This window comes from Paroedura picta, chromosome 4 (genome assembly GCF_049243985.1).
Source record: "Paroedura picta isolate Pp20150507F chromosome 4, Ppicta_v3.0, whole genome shotgun sequence".
Taxonomy (NCBI): domain Eukaryota; kingdom Metazoa; phylum Chordata; class Lepidosauria; order Squamata; family Gekkonidae; genus Paroedura; species Paroedura picta.
Window position 1 is genome coordinate 122,966,038 of NC_135372.1, and position 8,413 is coordinate 122,974,450.

The 8,413-nt window shown below is 50.2% G+C and overlaps 1 long non-coding RNA gene across 1 annotated transcript; it reads left to right on the forward strand.

Annotated features, from left to right (window-relative positions):
* The first annotated feature begins 1,008 nt into the window (after positions 1 to 1,008).
* On the forward strand, positions 1,009 to 8,072 carry LOC143836873 (uncharacterized). The gene is made up of 3 exons (XR_013230805.1): positions 1,009 to 1,201; positions 2,776 to 2,854; positions 7,999 to 8,072. It is a non-coding gene; the product is annotated as an uncharacterized LOC143836873 (long non-coding RNA).
* Positions 8,073 to 8,413: the final 341 nt, after the last annotated feature.

Below are 8,413 nucleotides of genomic sequence, written 5' to 3' on the forward strand. Positions count from 1 at the left end.
GCCATATGGAAAGGCGGTATAAAAATCTAATAAATAAAATAAATAAACACTTCTAAATTAACAAGATTTTATTCCAGCATGTAAAAGAAGAAGAAGCAGGAGCAGCAGCAGAATTTTTTCCAGCCATCGAAGATGACTGGATAACCTCAACGTAACCCAGTTCACAGGGTTGTTGTGAGGATTAAACGGAGAAGGGGAGAACATTGGCAGACACTTTGGAGCCCTGGTGGGAAGAAAAGAGGAATACAGATTTTAAAAAGTAAATAAACAATAAATAAATGGTGGTAGGAAATGCTGGCAAATTGCAGCAAACATATGGTGACCCCATAGGGCAGTGCTAGTCAAACTGCGGCCCTCCAGATGTCCATGGACTACAATTCCCATGAGCCCCTGCCAGCAAATGCTGGCAGGGGCTCATGGGAAATGTAGTCCATGGATATCTGGAGGGCCGCAGTTTGACTAGCACTGCCATAGGGTTTCCAAGGAAAGGAACATTTTGCCTCTCTGCCAGGATCCTGGACTTCCTTGGAGGTTTCCCTCCCAAATACTATCTAGGGCTGACCCACGATCTCATGAGACTGAGCAAGCCTGAGCTACCCAGGGCTCATTATGTACATGTTGGATAATACACTTTCAATGCGCTTTAGAAGTAGGTTGTCCTGATCCACACAGGAAAATTCGGCCGCAAAAACACATTGAAAGGGCATTATCCAACACGTGCATAATGGACCTAGGTCAGGATTAAATAAGCAAGCATAGAGGTTTGCTGAACTGGAGCCTACTTCATTAGATGTGTGTTGAGGTTTTTTACACTATGCAGACATTTGCACATCAGATTACAAAGCGGGGGGGGGGGGAGGGGAACCCCTGTGATGATCCACTGCGTTCCTCTGGTGAAGTTGGCTCAAAGCCATGGAAACGTATGCTGGAATAAAACCGTGTTAGTTGGCAAGGTGACTCCTGTTGACTTTGGTCGCCACAGATTAGTGTGTGGCCGGCCGCTCTGGACTGATGACCACAGTAAACAGAGCAGTGATCCTTGACGAGGGCAACTTCTGGTGTGTGTCTCAGTTCCTCAGTCTCCATTCTCAGCCTTCACTTCAACCGGAGAGAGCCTTCCAGTTCTTCTAGCTGGGTTGATTCGGCAATCTCTTTTCATCGGGTGCTATAAGCCTGGGATCTTTCCAGCGATCAGGATTAGGTGAGACCTAATACTCTGTGGGTTTAACTCCTACTCAGCGAAGGAACTGGGCAGGCTGCCTTTGGGTGTGACGGAGCCGTAAATCACAAGAGATGAGCCTTTGTTTCTATAATCCCTTTTTTTATCCGAGGGTGTAATTGGCCCCTGCGCTCCCTTTCCCTTCTGTCTGGCTATCTTGCGAATTTGCCTTCTTCTGCTGGGTTCTTTGTTCTCCTGGCCTGCTCTGGGCCTGACCTTCTCTTATTACTCTCCATTTCACTGTCACAGCTGCTTGCAGCCAAAGTAACTGTGAGTCAAAGGCAAGTGCTCTCTTGGCCCGCCTTCATCTGAGCGTCATGTGGGATGCCAGACTGGGCAATTATTCTGTTCCACTTGTCATCCAAAGGCTTTGCAGGCAGTCTTGTTTTGGAGGCCCCACTAGGGCAAGAAGATGGATCTGCAAGCAGAGCAGGAAGAAAGCTCTTGCAGCTTTCAGGTGCTATGCAAGACAGTTTGCAGTGACATGCTTAAGTCAGGCAAGGAAAGCCCGAATGTTCATAGAATATACAGTGTTATGGCATTTGTTGCTGCATAATGTGGAGCTCCAGAGGACTGTAACAATTGAACAGGTGAACAATGCTCTTCTGTTCTCTGCCAAAGAATAAATGGACACAAGCCTGATATTAAAATACACAGGATTCAAAAACATGAAGGAGAATACTTCAGCCTTCCAGGTTTTTCAGTGAAGGACCTCAAAACAGCTGTTTTATTGCAAAGAAACTTCAAGGACAGACTAGAAAGGGAAATTGCTGAGATGCAAGTTGTTACAATACTCAGAACAGTGGAATCCCCAGGACTCAACAGGGATATTGGTTTCTTATCTCATGACATATGCTAACCTCATTCAGCTGTTATATCTGCATTCTTTACCATTTCCGCTTCATTTATTTGTTTGAGATGGGACTGTAATGTGATGTAATGAAGTATGTCATGTAAAATCCAACTCTCTGGTCTTAGGACAGGAGACCGAACTCAGCATGGCTTGTCACTTGTGAAGATGCTTCTCTGCTAAGGTGGAGATAGATGGGTCTCTTTTAATTACTCCCATTCACAATTGGGAAAGCGTCTGCCAGTAATCACTAACCATAACATTTTTATTCCCCTTATGAAGAAGAGTTGGTTCCTATATGATGCTTTTCTCTACCAGAAGGAGTCTCAAGGCAGCTTCCATTCACTTTCCCTTTCCTCTCCCCACAACAGACACCCTGTGAGGTAGGTGAGGCTTAGGGAACCCTAATATTACTGCTCGATCAGAACAGCTTTATCGGTGTTGTGGGGAGCCCAGGGTCACCCAGCTGGCTGCATGTTGGGGAGGAGTGGGGAATCAAACCCGGCATATCAGATTAGAAGTCCACACTCCTAACCATTACACCAAGCTGGTGTGAAAGACAATTGAGCCCAAATAATTGATGAATTCAGTTTGTTATTCTAGCAAGGCATTGTTTGCTCTTCATTATGCTGCATATTTGTTGGATATCTTCATGCTGCTGCTTACTAACTGACTGCTAATTTACTTTCTTTTTGTATCTGTACAGGTGATTCCTATTGCATTGTTTCAGCAAGTGTGAATGCACAAGCCCTCCCACCTTGAATAAAACTTTGTTCGGCTTAAAGGTACCATTGCACTCAAATTTAGGTCTGATATTAGTTCCAAGTCCCCATCAACAGAGGAAAAGTTGTGGCTCTGGGCTAGATCATCTACATTGCATGCAGAAGGCCCCAGGTTCAATTCCCAGCATCTCCAAATAAATTTTATTTATTTATTTATTTATTATATTTATATACCGCCCTCCCCGAGGGCTCAGGGCGGTTTACAGAAAACAGGAACAGATGCAATTAACATATGGTAACAGGTAACAGTGATAACAAAAAGGTCAGGTAGTAGGCAATCTCTGCCTAAGGATGCCGGCCTCTAGGTGGGACCTGAGTATCCCCCAGAATGACAGCCCCTTTGGAGAAAACAGATGGTTTGGAGGGTGGCACTGTACCCCACTGAGGTCCCTGTGCTCCCCAGGCTCCATCTGCAAATCTCCAAGAGCTTCTGAAGCTGCAGCTACTGAACCTACCCCCCCCCCCCGTTCCCCGATCTCCAGCCAGTAGCCATGGGGACCTGGCAACCCTGACTCTGTCTGAGGCCCTGAAGAATCACTGCCATTCAAAGCAGTCAACACTGACAATCAATGGTCAAACTTGGCACAAGACAACTTGATGTATTCTGGTCATTCTACATACATACATGAATACATACATATATGTGTGTCAGTTTAGGCTTTTTTCCTTGGGCTACAGAAACCTTAAGCTGATCCTGGGAAGGTGGAAAACAATTAAGTGATCTTTCAGGAAGAGGACCGTCGGCGGAGCAAAGGGAGTGGCCGATTGCGCCACACAGAAGCTGGGAGTTGACATGAAGCGGTTCTACTTGTTTGTACCAGCTGGGCTGCTAAAACCACTCTCTGGGCCGGCTGTGGCACCTTTTTGCTCTGCCACCAGAGCCATGTTACCTCTTGAGCAAACAGCCGGGATGGAGAAGGCCAAGAAGAACCCCAGTGCTTTCTCTTCTCCATCCTCGTTCCTTCCTCAGCCACTTTTTGATTGAAGTGGAGGGGGAAAACAGGAGAACTATGCTTCATGCTGAAGGCCTCTTGTGGCGCAGGATGGTAAGGCAGCTGACATGCTGTCTGAAGCTCTGACCATGAGGCCGGGAGTTCGATCCCAGCAGCCGGCTCAAGGTTGACTCAGCCTTCCATCCTTCCGAGGTCGGTAAAATGAGTACCCAGCTTGCTGGGGGGTAAATGGTAATGACTGGGGAAGGCACTGGCAAACCACCCTGTATTGAGTCTGCCATGAAAACGCTGGAGGGCGTCACCCCAAGGGTCAGACATGACTCGGTGCTTGCACAGGGGATACCTTTACCGTTATGCTTCATACTGAGTGCGATCAATGCAGTGCAACAGAGTTTCTATTGATTCTTTTAAAAAATCTTGCCCTTTCTCCAAGGATGTCAGGTTGGTGCTGGCATGCATGGTCTCCCAGTCTCCATTTTCACATCACAATGATCCAGTGAGGTAGGTGATGCCAAGAGTATGTGTAACTAGGTATGGTGTCATGGCTTAGGATGGGAAGATAGCCCACTTGGTGTAGTGGTTAAGGGCAGCAACGTTTAATCTTGAGAACTTGTTTTGATTCCCACTCCTCGACATGCAGCCGGTTGGGCGACCATGGGCCAGACACAGTTCTCTCAGAGCTGTCTCAGCCCTACCTACCCCACAGGGTGTCTGTTGTGGGGAGAGGAAGGGTAGCCATTGTAAGCTGCTTTGACACTCTTTCAGGTAGTAAAAAGCAGGGTGCCAAAAAACAGCTCTTCTTCTTCAGAATCTGGACTACAGGGTTTCTGTCCAACTGCTGCTTGAAGACCACCAGTCCCTGCAGCAGAGAGGGTGCCTGTTGCCTCCCACCCTAGTGAAAGCGGGGCTTAGGGAGCAATGCCCTTGTAATGCCCCAGCAGCCTGCTCACTGTGGTTGGTGCCCCAGGCAGGTTCTTCAGTGAAGAACTAACCCTGATAGGGAAGTGGATATCTCAAAGTCAGCATTCTTCAATAAGGGGACTTCAAAGGAAGACTCCGACAGGAAACGGCTGCACTGGAATTTATCAGCAGGTCTGATTGCCTTGGCTGGGAATCAAAAGCTCTGATCACTTTTCTCAGTTTGTATTTGGGTTAAATTGAGCCAGTCCGATTCCACCCGTCTCGGTGGCTGTGAACAGCCCGTGTGCTTGTTTTCCAGTGTTGCAAATCCATGGGATATTGGGGAGGCAGGTGGGAGAGAAATGAAGTAAATGAAATAAAATTAATAACCCGAGATGTTTCAGGGAAGGTTCACAATGTTTCCCTTTCTTCATTCAGCAGAAACATTTCTCTGCCTGAGGATTCTTTTCAATGCATCAGGAGAGGAGGGCTTGAACCTAGGACAGGGGTAGTCAAGCTGCAGCCCTCCAGATGTCCATGGACTACAATTCCCATGAGCCCCTGCCAGTGAACGCTGGCAGGGGCTCATGGGAATTGTAGTCCATGGACATCTGGAGGGCCACAGCTTGACTACCTCTACCCTAGGACCTTGTGCTGCTGCAAGCAATGTTTTAGTCTTCAGGGTGCCACAAGGATCTTGGCTGGGGTGCACCAGGCTAACATGGCTGCCGTGCTGGAAATTGCTCAATGGAAAGAGAACACAGGCCTAATACCCCATCTGACACCCCCCTCCCACACACACAACTGTTGCCCCGTCCAAAAAAGACAAATCTGTGGGTTCCAGATCAAATCAAGCCTGAACACTACCTAGAACAGGGGTGGCCAAACTGTAGCTCTCCAGATGCCCACAGACTACAATGACCATGATCCCCTGCCAGCATGGACTCATTATGCTAGGATAACTTGAAGGCAGAAGGAAAAGAGGACAACAGGACATGAGATGGATTGTCTCAATCGAGGCTCTCGGTTTGCAAGACCTGTGCGAGGCTGTGAACAACAGGCTGTTTGGGAAGCCATGAATTCATCAGGTCTCTGTAAGTCAGAAGCAATTTGGTGGTGCCTAACACACACTCCAGGCAAGCCTCCAGGATCAAAGCGCTCGCTGCTTGTCCAGTCCAGTCCAATAGCTTTGACGTTCAGATGCCTGCTCTGCTCGCAGGCCAGTCTCTTCCAGAGCAGCCAAGCCCAGAGCTGTTTAGCTCGAGAGCAAGTCTGCATCAGACACCTTCCCTCGAGCCTCTGGGAGGGAGCAGCTGCGTGGCAGGCCTTGCCCTTACACGTGAATGGCTCTTCTCAGCTGCAGACTTTTATAGGCCTATAAAGGAGGTATAATCAGTGCCCACTGCCCAGGACGGACAGCACTTAGCTGGGGGCAGGACTCAAGGCCAGAAGGCCTTTTCAGTGTGGGAGCTCAGGCGGACCTGCAACCTTTGAAATAAGGATAAACAAACATGTCTCTGAGCACGTGCAAAGTGGCTTTCTGTTAGCAAAGTGAGCTACAGTTCAGGGGCAAAAATTATGATAGGATTCTAATATACCTCAGAAAAACGACGACCTAGAAAATTACTGAATTACCTTTTAGGGTGTTGCTGGGGAGTGTCTTAAATCAGACATAGTTTGGCTTCCCCAGGTGTGTGCATGTGTGTGTAAAGTGCCGTTAAGTAGTAGTAGTAGTAGTAGTGGTAGAAGAAGACTTGATTCTTATCAGTTTGGTTTGGAGAGCCAGTTTGGTGGAGTGGTTAGGAGTGCGGACTTCTAATCTGGCAAGCCCCACTCCCCCACATGCAGCCAGCTGGGTGACCTTGGGCTCGCCACAGCACTGATAAAGCTGTTCTGACTGAGCAGTGATATCAGGGCTCTCTCAGCCTCATCCACCCCACAGGGTGTCTGTTGTGGGGAGAGGAATGGTAAGGCGACTGTAAGCCGCTTTGTGCCTCCTTCGGGTAGGGAAAAGCGGCATATAAGAACCAATTCTTCTTCTTATATGCCGCTTTTCTCTACCTGAATGAGTCTCAAAGTGGCTTACATTTGCCTTCCCTTTCCTCTCCCCACAACAGACACCCTGTGAGGTGGGTGAGGCTGAGAGAGCCCTGATAGTACTGCTCAGTCAGAACAGCTTCATCAGCACTGTGGCGAGCCCAAGGTCACCCAGCTGGCTGCATGTGAGGGAGTGCAGAATCGAACCGCGCTGGCAGCCAACTTGTGGCAACCACAGCAAAGAGCTTTCAAGGGAAGTCGGAAGCCGAGAGGGGTGGCCATTGCCTTCCTCTGCAGAGTCTGTCTCAGTGGTGCCTCATACAAGCGCCAGCCAGGGCGGATCCTGCTTAGGTCCTGAGCTCCGGCTGTCCCAGGCTGGCCTCCCCTGACTCAGATCCTTTGCTGGTCTTAATCCATCCTTGAGCACGACAACTCCTAGTCCCTCCCCACTGGAACACCAGCACTGTATCTTTCAGGGCCCAAATACCTATGGACCTAAGAGGCTGGTATGCTAGATCCCTGATGCGGATACACTGAAGCAGGGGCTGCTCCAGGTAGCCCTTCAATGGGAGGCCACCAGTGAAGTTCAAGGTAGCCTTGCGAGAGGCCAGCAAAAGCAAACCACCTCTAAGCCAGCTGCAACCTGACAGTATTTTCACACAACAGTCTGACGGATGCCCCTAGGAATCCTGGAAAGAGAGCACGAACTAGGAATTCATGGTACACTGCCTCCATCCAGGGAGGTTCCATCTGAACATAGGAAACGGCTTCATACTGAACTAGACCTTTGGGCCCATGAACGCCAGCATTTTCTACTCTGACTGGCAGCAGCTCTCCAGGGTCTCAAACCCCCGAGGATTGAACGTGGGGCCTTCTGCATGCCAAGCAGATGCTCTGCCCCTGAGTCACAGCCCCTAGGAGACCACCAAGCAGGCCTCTGGCCCTTGACTGTGTCCAGTGCCCTGCCAAGCTACCGAGTCACCCCATCTTAAGGCAGGGAGTCTTCCGACCAACACGGCGACGCTTCTCCTCCCTCTCCGTGTCGCACGGAAAGTCTAGCAAGGACCCGGCGCAAGTGACCGAAATCGGAGCCAGGGTGGGGCGGGAGGCGAGCCCTCCAGCGGCGGCTTGCTTGTCACAGGTGGGAAGGGGGGGGGGAGCAGCAGCAGGGAAAGGCGGCTTGAGCCTCCCCAAAGCTACGCGGCTTAGCCTGCTGTGATCCGGGCTTTATGCCTCAGCATCACACGTGTTTGCCAGCAAACGCAGATGTCGTCAACAGCCTCGAGGCTCTTGAATTCGGCTGGCGGAGATCGTGGAGCGCACGTCGTACAGCCGCCGCGCTGCGTTTTGGACGGGAGAACACAAAAAGAAACTTTTCAAAATCAATACATCGCGAACTGTCGCCCAACTAGACCAGCGGCCAGTTTTGGAGTCTGCTGCCCCCTGCTGGCGGGGCTCGCACTCGCCTGCCGCGGCCGGAGGAAATTTTGGGGGGGAGTGTCCCCGGCGCTTCCCTGCTGGCTCCGGGCGTCATGGGGACCCACCCCGCGGGAGGGAGGCGGGGGAGGCGATCGCTCTACGGCCTGAGCCCCCGCGAGAAAGGCGTGTTTGCGCACGCCAAACGCTTTGTCCTGCTGGTTTCGCAACGCCCCTCCTCTCCCGAAACAGGAAG